At 43.3% G+C, this 12,787-nt stretch overlaps 1 protein-coding gene across 4 annotated transcripts in view; it reads left to right on the top strand.

Moving 5' to 3' along the window:
- PTPRC (protein tyrosine phosphatase receptor type C) overlaps window positions 1-12,787 on the top strand; it is a 128,627-nt gene that overhangs the window by 43,077 nt on the left and 72,763 nt on the right. The gene's annotated exons all lie outside the window — the stretch shown is intronic.

Raw genomic sequence — 12,787 nt, 5'->3', positions numbered from 1 at the left:
CTATCCATTTTATTTTACACACACACACACACACATACACACATGCACAGGTTTTTGGGTAGCACCTCACAGCTGGCAGGATTCTAGTTCCCTGGCCAGGGACTGAACCCATGCATTATGAAGTGGTGCACAGAGTCTTAGCCACTGCAGCACCAGAGTATCTCTCAGGCTTCCCTACCCTGAATGCCCCCTTTATCTGACCAGTGGCTCCCTTCCTGGATCTGAAATGGGTGGGCCAATTTCTGTTGTCACTGCTGACTTCACTTTAAAGGCTGACCAAGGCCTGTGAAAAGCACCATTCCAGAGCTCTGCCTGCCCAGAGTTTGCGCCTGCCTCAGGATTGAGGACCACACCTCAAACTCGAGGGTATGTGTGCTCTGTGAGATGAAAATGGCACCTTGATGTGAAAAGTAAGTAAAGACGCAGTTGCAGTGAGAAATAGACGCGTGATGAGGCATTTTATTCTGGCCACCACACATCCACTCTTCAGCATTGTAATGCTGTTGTGTTTTTTAATACCTAGATTCAGTCAAACCACTTTCAACTCAATACACAGAGTTGACGTGCTGTCTGGGCCCCCAAGCTGGCGCTGGACACTTGACTCAGGTCTAAGGAAGCCATGTCTGGAGGTTTTAAAAGAGTGACAGCCTTAGCATATTTGCACGAAGGCCTCTGGTATGCTTTTGACTTTGGGCAATGCCTCGGCCGGTCGGTAAGGAGGACAGTGAACTGGATGTGAGGCTGAAAAGAAGGCACGCCTGTCTCCATCCAGCAAACTGCTATTATTATCTTTTGGTGTGCACACAATTTATTCACGGTGTTGCTATATTAACTCTACAAAGGACAGAGACACACAGGCAGAAGCTTGAGCTGGAGAGTACTCCCGTAGCTCTTTAGGACCACTTAGTATTTCGGGGTTGCGTTTGCCTCTGATATCCTATAACTGTAAGTTAGAGGCAGTAGGAAAAGTCTTTCATGGGCCATCTCTATGGTCCAACTTAAGATCTGTGTCGGTGGATTTCGTGGGCTCTCACTATCATGGATTTTTTTGTTCAACTGTCAAACTTAAGATCTGTGTCAGTGGGTGAGGGGTTCTGGGGTAGTGTTCTGGGCGATGGCCAGAAGGCTGGGTCCCGGACCGCATGGCGCTGGTGTCTGAGCACCTCTGGGAAGGGAGGCCTGGGGCTCAGCACCCATGGGCCTCAGCCATTTCCACTGCTTGCCCGAGAGAGCAATCACAGCTGATGGTCATTAGGAAACCACATGTTTTTGAGGGCTGGTATCTTTATTTTCACTCATAAGCCCTTCTTTGATAAAATTTCTTCAAAGCCTTCCAGGGGATGTTGTTATTCAGTTGCTAAGTCACGTCCGATTCTTTGCGGCCCCGTGGAGTACAGACCCCAAGCTCCTCTGTCCTCCACCATCTCCTGGAGTTTGTGTAGACTTATGTGCACTGAGTCGGTGATGCCATCCAACCATCTCACCCTTTGCCACTTTCTCCTTTTGCCTTCAACCTTTCCCAGCATCAGGATCTTTTCCAATGAGCTGGCTCTTTGCTTCAGGTGGCCAAAGTATTGGAGCTTCAGCAACAGTCCTTCATCCAAGGGATGGGGAGCATGCAAAAGAAATATAGAAGACAGAGCACCGGATATGAAAAGCACGTCCATGCTAAGGGCACGTGACACATTCTGGGTGGGGCTCAGAGTCTTTCTTTCCCAGCACAAGTTGCATTAACTGCACAAAAGTTCTGCGGAAATTGAGAATTCAAGATGGTAGGCACGTGTAGATTCTTACTCAACTCATAATGAAAAATAAAATGAGATTTTGAGTGCCAACTAAATGAATAGATGACTCAGCCCTGAGAGCCTCTTAAAATGGTAGTTTTAACTACCCCTGGATTCCTGACTCTTTTTTTGAATTAGGACTACTGAGGGTCACCAAGTGTAAAAAGCAGAGTGATGGATGGGTGTTACTGGAATGAACACTGATTCAACACCACCTGTGTGCCTGCTGTCCATTTTGTGAACCCTCCACAAATATTACTCAATCCAATCCTCCTTTGTACCTACACGTACATGAGGTGTGGTGATTCTATCTCCACACACAAGGAGAACAAAGCTCACACGTATTATTCAGTCTGCTCAGGGTCCTAAGTGGCCGGCTAGGATTCAACACCAGGTCATTGTGAATGCAATGCAAAGCTCGGTTTGCTGTGGGTACAGGTTTGCATTTTGTTCTGCATTGCAGGACATAAATAGAGATGTGCAGGAAAATGTGAAAGCACACAAAAATGACAAGAGGAACCACAGTGCTGTCTTATGAAATGAGAAATTACACATCCCATATCTTACAATGAGTTTCAGAATTCTATTGCCCAATGCTGTGTTACCATGTACGAACTGCATGAAGACTAAAACCCAAGATATTTATTATTTACCTTCCACAAATAGTCACCGTGTAACATTCAAGGCCTGGCGATTCACCAGCAACTTTAAGAAACACAGATAGAGTTAACCAGTCAGATTCCCAAAGGTGTGATCATGGTGTTCATGAGGAAAACAGTGGTCGTTAGCCATTTCAGTCCCTAAGTGAGGAAGGGCTCAGTGATTACTTAGGGGCTAAGTGCACTCCTAAGTGCTTCACATGGTCTTACCTAACAGACATACGGCCCTATGACTAGATATTATAGATTAACTGGAGAACTGATGTTCAGAGACGGCATGTCACTTTTCCAAGGTCACACAGCTGGAGAGTGGAGATGGAGGGATTCAAGCCATCCTGTGCTGTTCCAAACAGCTATGACCTTAACTGGAACGTACCATGGAAAGAGATAACTAAATAGATAAGTTTATTCATGATATGTATGCCCGTGAGTGCCATACATCATTATTATTCTAAACGCTGGAAGACCTTGGTGACCTGAGGGGACCAGGAAAACTGTCATGAGGTTGGATTTTGAATCAAGTCTTGGATGGCCATGACTCAGGGTCATTAAAAGAAGGAAAGATATTCCAGGTTAGGGTAAAATAAAACTGAAAGGGAAGTAGGGAAGTATGCTGAAACCCTATTTGGTTGCAATAAATTGCACTTATACTGAATTTGAACTTAAATAAGTAATTTCATTTAAGCATACCGATAATAGCATTGGAAAGGCAATTTGGAGATAGATTGGGAAGGGCTTTCAATAAGAACAGTAAAGATTCTGGAATCTTCTACTAAGTTATTTTAACAAGAATAAAGCATATCAGTACATTGTAAAAGTGGATTCCTCGTGGCTGTATCTAAAATGAATGGGGAAGTTGGGGGGGAGGTCACAGTTTAGGCCCGAGTGTAAAGGTTGGTGAAATAGGACAAGGTCAGAGTCAGACTAGGGGAAAGGCTGGGGAAAGAAGCTCGGAGCCCAGGTATTAGATATTCATGGAGTATGAGCCAAAGCTCAAGAGTAATGTGAAATGGGTGCTCTGAATCCTGCAGTGCCAGGGGGTAGCCTTATGTGGTTGATAAAAAATACTGGTTCTTTGCTGTCTGGTAGAGGTGGAACTGAGTTTTTGCACTGTTAATTTACTCACTCTGTGTGTTCACTTAATTCAATTTATTCAAACTGTCAGCATCCTTGTTTTCTCATTTAAGAAGCAAGAGTTCTAACACCCCACAGAGATACTCCAAAGAGAGTAGGTATTCCAAAAATGCTCCTTTTTACTTGAGAGAGGAAAATTTCCTGACACACAAAGGCCCAAGAAACTGACCCAATGTGAATCTTCCTGAAAACACTCAGTAAAAATGATCTCATGACCATTTTCCAAGACTGATAATGTATGGGTGTTCATATGCTATTTAATATTTTATGTACCATTAACTATCTTCAGCTAAGACCTAAGGCAGTTGCAAAGACTGAAGGCGGAAAGAGAAGGGGGCAGCAGAGGATGAGATGGTTGGCTGGCATCACGGACTCAATGGACAGGAGCTTGAGCAAGCTCCAGGACACAGTGAAAGACAGGGAGCCTGAGTGCTGGAGTCCACGGGGTCTCAAAGAGTTGGACACGACTTGGCAGGTGAACAACAGCATCAGGGCAGTGGGTAGAAACACTCGGCATAGAAAATGGTTACTACCGGGCTGAAGCCGCTTGGTAATGTGGCTGAGAGACCAAAACGCACCTATACATCTCTGGCTTCTCAGGCGTGACCTTTCAGGAGACTTCAAGTGTGATATTGAGGAAGTCGCTGAACATATTTAGCTCAGAACATTTGCTTGCAAAGGGTGTGATGTGGTATGTCGTAGCGGGAGAGTAACATTCGTAGGTGATGATAAAGAACTCTGCACTTGGTGAAATGTCTTCACCTCTGCTCTCTTTGGTCATTTCATAACCTTAAGGTTAAAGGAGTGTGAATTCTATTTAAAAATAAGCACATCTGTCTTACTTTTTTCTTTGGAACCTGTTTTCTCTAAGCTGCATTATGTAACTAATGAATCCAATTTCACTGCGGGCCCGAGAGGGTGACTTTTTACTTTATTGAAGAGGAGCTTGGATTTAACTTTTTTTTTTTTCTCATTAAAATATGATCTGCAAACGCTTTTCCAAACGGAATGCTTCCAAGGGGGACAAACCGCCCTCCGAATTCCCAACCTTCTCCTTGAAACACCTTTTCATTGAAACAAAAACAAAGAGCTCTGAAACTCAGGGCTGCCGCACGAGCTCATTGTCTTATCAGCCGGCTTCGCCATCAACTAGAGAAGTTGTGGTTTAACCCCGGGCTGGGGCCGCTGCCGACGCTGCCATAGCAACGCGCTGCACCATTTGCAAAGGCTTGCGCGCTTAACCGCACGGCTACACCTCTTCCTTTCCTATAAAGACTCAGAATCAGAAAAACAGAAGTACCCTGGAGGAGGAGAAACCACAAGAGCAGAAAAGCCACCAAGGCTGCTCTTCGCTGTGCAAACAGCCTTCTGATGAGAAGAGCGTGTTGAGAACCTCTTCTGTTTGAAAGGGGAGCTTTTCCCATTAGGCCAGGTTCCTTTAATGATTTTGAAAGTCAATCAAGTGTTTCTGTTCGGAGTTTTCAGCAAGGGGAAATGAGAAGTTAGTAGCGCGTGTTATCAGACTCTGCTTTTATTTCCCTTCCCTTCTGGGCAGCCTCGGCAGACCTAGGGATCCTGTTTGCCAAAGGGGGGACAGGTTGGTTAGGCCGACTCGCTGCAACCTAGGGTCCTTCTCCTGTTTATTTGTTATTGTCTAGTACTCTTGCCTGGAAAATCCCATGGATGGAGGAGCCAGGAAGGCTGGAGTCCATGGGGTCGCTGAGGGTTGGACAGGACTGAGCGACTTCCCTTTCACTTTTCACTTTCATGCATTGGAGAAGGAAATGGCAACCCACTCCAGTGTTCTTGCCTGGAGAATCCCAGGGACCGGGGAGCCTGGTGGGCTGCCGTCTATGGGGTCGCACAGAGTCGGACACGACTGAAGCGACTTAGCAGCAGCAGCAGCAGCAGCAGTGTTTAGTTCACTAGAAGATAGTATTGTGTTGGCCAAAAAATTCATTTGGGTTTTTACATAACCTCTTGGCCAACTCACTATAATTTAGATTTCACTCTTGGTTCCCTTTAAAAAAAAAGTCTGTGGATGCTAAGTCATGGAGCTTGACCCAGACCTGGATCAGTGCCCAGTCCTGCAGCCGGCTGTCAACCCCTGGCCCCAGGAAGCCCACCCACCACCCTCTCTCTCCTACATCCCACTTCTTTTAGGAGATGTAGGTTTGATCACAGACTTTTTTGCTTGTTTGTTTAGTTTTAAAGCATGCACATAATAAGAGTAAACCATTTTCAGGAATGTTTTATTTTTCCTTCCTCTAAGCTTTGTGTACAAATACTGAAGAATAAGGGATTCCCTGCTGGTTCAGTGGTAAAGAATCTGCCTTCAATTCAGGAGACATGGGTTCGATCTCTGGGTCAGGAAGATCCCCTGGATAAGGAAATGGCAACCCACTCTACTATTCTTGCCTAGGAAATCCCACAGAGGAGCCGGTAGGCTACAGTCCATAGGGTCACAAAGAGTCCGACAGTACTAAGTACACACACATACACACTTGGTTTTATTTATTTATTTTTATTGTAAAGATTGCATTTTTTATGTGGACCATTTTTAAAGCCTTTAATGAAGTTTACAATATGGCTTCTGTTTTATGTTTTGGTTGACTGTGAGGCATGTGGGATCTTTAACTCCCTGACGGGAGATGGAACGCACACGCCCTGGAAGGTGAGGTCATAACCTGCTGGACCACCAGGGATGTCCCTCAGCTTGGTTTTAGTTCTGTCAGTTCATCACAGTTCTCTTCACACCCTTCCTTGCCTTCCATGCGCCCCCATCATTTTTTTTTGTTTGTTTCTAAGTAAGAAGCTACCTCTTTTATAGCTATCATTCAGCAATTTGCGCTTTTAAAAAATAAATTTCAGTGTGTGACTTACTCTGAATCCCGCTTTGATGGTTCACACATGGTATTTTACTCATCGTGGGTCTCTTTAGAGTAACTACTGGATTGAGTGTTAAATACGTTTCCCTTATGGCAGTGTGTAGTTGAATAAGCCTGGGACATTTTAGAATCATGCTGCTGCTGCTGCTAAGTTGCTTCAGTCATCTCCGACTCTGTGCGACCCCATAGATGGCAGCCCACCAGGGTCCCCCGTCCCCAGGATTCTCCAGGCAAGAACACTGGAACAGGTTGCCATGTCCTTCTCCAATGCATCAAAGTGAAAAGTGAAAGTGAAGTCGCTCAGTCGTGTCCAACTCTTAGCGACCCCATGATCTGCAGCCTACCAGGCTCCTCTGTCCATGGGATTTTCCAGGCAAGAGTACTGGAGTGGGGTGCCATTGCTTTCTCCATTTAGAATCATATCTGCATTTAAAACCAAACTCCTTCTGCTAGGAACTTTTTAGCCTTGCATGTATTTATTTATTGAGACGTCCTCTGTTAAAAGAGGACAATGCCACCTACTCCCTGGGGTTTCCGATGAGATGGTACTGGGAGATCTGTAGTAAGACCAGGCCACCGCCCTCCACCTGTTGGCATCTTCCGGCTTTCCAGAAGAAAACACAAGCACGGAGCTACTCAACCATCTTTAACAGCTGTTTTCTGTTGTCCTGCTGTTTGTTTTTCCTGAAGATTTTAGCCAGTATCTCTTGACCTCCTTTCCTGTTCTTGAAATGTTGCTTTTTAGTGCCCCTTCTTCTGTTCCTGGATACAATATTGTCTCATTTCTGAGAAGAATTATAGTTTTCAGGGGTCTGTCTGCTCCTTGCACGCTCTTGTTTCTCCCAGGTCTTTCTTCTGTTTATTTTGGTCTCTGTCCTTCCTAAAGATTTCAGTCTGTTTCTTGGAATCCCATTGTATCTAAGAATGAGGCTCCCCAAAAGGGATGTTGAAATTCTGTGGTAATTGATGGAGCTTATAAATCACGTTGCTGTTGTTCAGTTGCTAAGTCGTGTCTTATTCTTTTGTGGCTCCATGGACTGTAGTCTGCCGGACTCCTCTGTCTAAGGTATTTCCCAGGTAAGAATACCGGAGTGGGTTGCCATTTCCTCCTCCACGGGCTCTTCCTGACCCAGGGAGCGAACCCAGGTCTCCTACATTGGCAGGTGGATTCTTTACCACTGAGTCACCAATAAATCTCTGAGTCTTTCTAAATTGCATGAAATCAGAAAGGCATTAAAACTCACTGAGCCTTAGTTTTTTTTATCTGTCAAAAGAGCTCCATGTCAATAGATATTAAAATCCTGTGTTCCTTTACCAGTTGAAATATCTAAAATGATTTTCTGGTGGTAAGCAGCAACTGTTTTATTCATGGGACTTTAGACACTTAAAAAATGTAAGCAATGTTTTAATACAAATTCTGCATAAAAAATAGGAGAACTAGTATCAGACAGCCTTCTTCACGTCTGCCACTTGCTCGGTGTGCAACCGAATAATTTACTAAGCTCCTTTCAGTGTCCGTTTCATTCCCTATAAAATAGGAAAAATAATTGCTGACTCACTGACTTGCTGGCATGCTTAAGGGCAAAAACATGTAAAGAGGCTTGCAGAGTGTCTAATACACAGCTTTTTGGCAAATTGTTGCTCTAATGATTATATTTACTGAAGGAGGGAAGGAGAGACTACTTCCTATAATTTTCTGAAGTCTAGTCAATGCTTTGTCACTTGCGTGAAGACTTACTCCATAGATACGTAGTAATAGGATATATTTGTTGGATTTGCTGTTTGTTGATCATATATTTAAAGAGTAAGTTAAGGTAGAATCCTTTTATATTTGTCATTCTGTTTTAGTATTATCATGCCTTAGCAAGCAAGGAGAACCATACGGATCTCTTTTACTGGACCTGTATTTTTTTGGGGGTCTTGACTTGCCTTTTCCATTTTTATATTGCTTTTATGTTTACAGAGGTCAGATGTGCATTTTTAACCTTCAAAACATGCAACCATTCATTGGAGGCTGATCCTGAAAACCGGCATTTATTTCATTTCTTCTGCTTCACCCCTCTGTCCTCGTACCTTTCTTAGATTTGCCAAACAAGACAGATTTAGATCCCTTTGGAAAGGGTGTTCCATTCCTTTTGAGGGAGTAGGGGGTTGGGGCAGTGGTGATGATACGAACAGCTGGTATTTAAAGCTCAAGTATGTCTTTTGAAATGTCATTTTCACTCAATTCATTCCTAGTTTTTGCTGAAATCTCTGGTGGGGGACTTAGGGGTGTGACTTCAAGGTAACTTTGATTTGCAATCAGTTAAACATTTTGAGTTGTAAAAGAAACATATTGGGAAAGGTAAATTCAGTAACAAGACATGTGTTAGAATAACACAGCTTTGAAGATCAAGTGGCCTGTTATCTCCATTTTCATCTGTTTAATGTACCTAGTCAGTTCCGTGGGTGATTCACAGCAGCCGGATGGGAATGCTAGGAAAGGATTTGCAGATTTTTGGTGCTCTTCTGCCACCTACTGAAATACTTCTAAATAGTCCTTTGTCTAAATGGTGAAAACTAGTTCTTGCCATATATATATATTTTAAAGGGTAGGAAATGTTATTCCCAGAAGAGAAAAATCAAATTATAACATACGGAAACACTTGATATCTAATGGTGCTCTATTTTATTATATTTATTGGATATGATGTGTGTGTGGAACCCAAAAGACCGTTCAATGCAAAAAAAAAAAAAAATTTGAAAAATCTTGATACCTTCCCTTGACTGTCACATCTAAGCATATACCCTCGTAATTCCTACTGCCATTTCACACATTTTTCTTCACCTGTTTTCCAGACCTTCTCCGTATTGTTCATATAAGTTTGACACCTATTGTAATGCTATTTGTATTAGCACAACCTCCTAATATTAAATAGCTTTCTAGGGAGCTCAATGGTGAAGAATTCTCCTGCCAATGCAGGAGATGCAAGAGATGCAGGTCAATCCCTGGGTTGGGAAGATCCCTTGGGGGAGGAAATGGCAACTCTCTCTAGTATTATTGCCTGGAGAATCCCATGGACAGTGGAGCCTGGCGGGCTACTGTCCATGAGGCCACAAAGAGTTGGACACGACTGAATGGGCACATACATATAGCATTAAATAGGTAGCTGTCATACATAAGTTAGTAAGTGCTTTAGGCAGATATTTTATTTGCTTTTCCAGGTCTGTTTGATTCCACTAACAGTAGGTGGTTGCTTCCTAATCATACACAAACTTGGGTATAAATAGAGCTGCCTGCCTACATCCCACAACACAGGGAACCACACGAGCTTCGTTGGCCAATCAGACCCCTCAGTGGCCAAACGCACTGACCAGATGGCTAAATGGTGACATAGTTGAATATCTCACACTACCCTTTTCATCAGGTCTTCTTGTTTAGTGAAAAGGATTCAGCAGAGTCCCTTCAGCCTGTGATTTTGCTAACATTCTGATGCATGAAATGCAACAGACACTTGAAATCACTGTTTATATAATTTTGGAAGAATTGCCAATTAGGATGGGACGTCAACAAACCATACAGACATTTGGTAGTTTAGTCTCCTCTCAATATTGACATAATTTCAACCTTCCTCTACTTTATCATGTTTTTGTTCGTTGTAGTTTTTGTTTGTTTTTGGCGTCACCTCGGGGCTTATGGGATCTTAGCTCCCCCCTGCCAGGGACTGAGCCCTCAGCAGTGAAAGCGTGGAGTCCTAACCACTGGACCACCAGGGAATTTCTATCCTCTCTTTATCTCACGTGGGGAGATAACCTCCACACAAGTATCTGTTGTGTACATTTATGGAACAGTCATCAGAGGACTTTTGAGCGTGGATATGTCCTTTAGAGGGGCTTCCCTGGTGGCTCTGTGGTAAAGAATCCACCTGCAATGCAGGAGACCTGGGTTTGATCCCTGGGTCCAGAAGATCCCCTGGAGGAGGGCATGGCAACCCACTCCAGTGCTCTTGCCTGCAGAATCCTATGGACAGAGGAGCCTGGGGGATTCCAGTCCATGGGGTCGAAAATAGTCAGACACAACACATACTCACATGTCCTTTACATATTACTTAGATTTTTGACTAGTCTACTTCATGTAGATGGTCTTTATATGTGTTCCTACTTTGCAAATTATAGCTAAATTCTAAAAACTAATTGAAATATTTTAAAAAATAATTGTAGTCTAGTGGATATGGCTTAGGAAATGAAAGTGTCTTTTCCAGTTACATTGCAGTAGTGCCTGAATATTTTCTTAAATATTTATGTATAATGAATATTATATATATGAAAGTGAAAAGTGTTAGTTTTTCAGTTGTGTTGGATTCTTTGAGACTCCATTGACTATAGCCTGCCAGGCTCCTCTGTCCATGGGATTCTGCAGGCCAAGAAGAATACTGGAGTGGGTTGCCATTTCCTCCTCCGGGGATCTTCCGAACTCAGGGATCAAACCTGGGTCTCCTGCATTGCAGGCAGATTATTTACCATCTGAGTCACCAGGGAAGCTCATATTATATAAATAATGTACAGTATCTATCTATCTATAAAATCAGTTCAGTTTAGTCGCTCAGTCATGTCCGACTCTGTAACCCCATGGACTGCAACATACCAGGCTACCCTGTCCATCACCATCTCCGGAAGCTTCTTTAAACTCATGTCCATTGAGCTGGTGATGCCTTCCAACCATTTCATCCTCTGTCGTCCCCTTCTCCTCCTGCCTTCGATCTTTCCCAGTGTCAGGGTCTTTTCCAATGAGTCAGTTCTTCATATCAGGTGGCCAAAGTATTGGAGCTTCAGCATCCGTCCTTCCAAGGAATATTCAGGACTGATTTCCTTTAGGATGGACTGGTTTGATCTCCTAATACAAGAATATGTTTTATTTTGAAGAGCAAACCAGGGAATGTAATTGAAGGACCCTCCTCACTGATACACCTCTGATGGTGTTTCTGAGGGGAGAGGGTTTTTTTCAGATCTGTTCATCCTCAGAAAATAAAATCTCGAGGCAGGAAGTAGTTTAAATACCGGCCCATCCATTATGCTACCCTCTCACAAGGTCAGCTGCCTGTCTTTTGGGGGAGAACCGACAGTATCTTTTTATTCAACAGTTGTTTACTGAGATGGCGGATGGATCCACGCCTTGCTCCGTGGGGTGGAATCCAGTTCTCATCATGCCAGTACGGTAGCTGATCGTAATCCCTGAGCTCACAGGCTAAATGTACCAAGAAATGCTCTCCAACACCTCCTCCACCCGCCAGCCACCAGCACTGGGAGTCTGCATTAGGTGATCCTCATATTCTTCTTTCAGAGAAGGCAATGGCACCCCACTCCAGTACTCTTGCCTGGAAAATCCCATGGACAGAGGAGCCTGGTAGGCTGCAGTCCATGGGATCGGGAAGAGTCGGATGCGACTGAGCGACTTCACTTTCACTTTTCACTTTCATGCATTGGAGAAGGACATGGCAACCCGTTCCAGTGTTCTTGCCTGGAGAATCCCAGGGACAGCGGAGCCTGGTGGGCTGCCGTCTATGGGGTCACACAGAGTTGGATAGGACTGAAGCGACTTAGCAGCAGCATATTCTTTTTTATGTCATATTTCCTCTTGTCCGTCATCACAGTGTATGGCTTTTCTCTTTCTTTTTTCTTTCTTTTCTTTTTTGTCTATATCTCACATTGGACTAAGTTCATTGAGGGCAGAGAATTTCTTTATCTTGATCATATTTTATCCTAGAACGTGGCATAATGTACAGAGCACAGTAAGCAATCAATACTTATCATCTCAATAAAGGAATTCGTTTGGGAAAAACTTTCCAGAAGTCCTTTAAAACTTTTTTTGCAGACTTGAAATTAATTCCAACAGTCTATTCCAATAATAGACTAAACTATTATTTTTATTTTACCCGAGAATTCAAAAACTAATATTAATAGCATAATTTTGACATACTTGGGCTTTATAAACATGACGTTAAGAGAAGAGCTATGAAATGAAGCAACAGACAAACAACTAATCTCAAAAATATACAAGCAACCCCTACAGCTCAATTCCAGAAAAATAAACGACCCAATCAAAAAATGGGCCAAAGAACTAAATAGACATTTCTCCAAAGAAGACATACAGATGGCTAACAAACATATGAAAAAATGCTCAACATCACTCATTATCAGAGATATGCAAATCAAAACCACTATGAGGTACCATTTCATGCCAGTCAGAATGGCTGCAATCCAAAAGTCTACAAGCAATAAATGCTGGAGAGGGTGTGGAGAAAAGGGAACCCTTTTACACTGTTGGTGGGAATGCAAACTAGTA

This window comes from Bos mutus, chromosome 16 (genome assembly GCF_027580195.1).
Source record: "Bos mutus isolate GX-2022 chromosome 16, NWIPB_WYAK_1.1, whole genome shotgun sequence".
Classification (NCBI taxonomy): domain Eukaryota; kingdom Metazoa; phylum Chordata; class Mammalia; order Artiodactyla; family Bovidae; genus Bos; species Bos mutus.
Note: the sequence above shows the minus strand (reverse complement) of the source record. Positions and strands in the feature narration are given on the sequence as shown.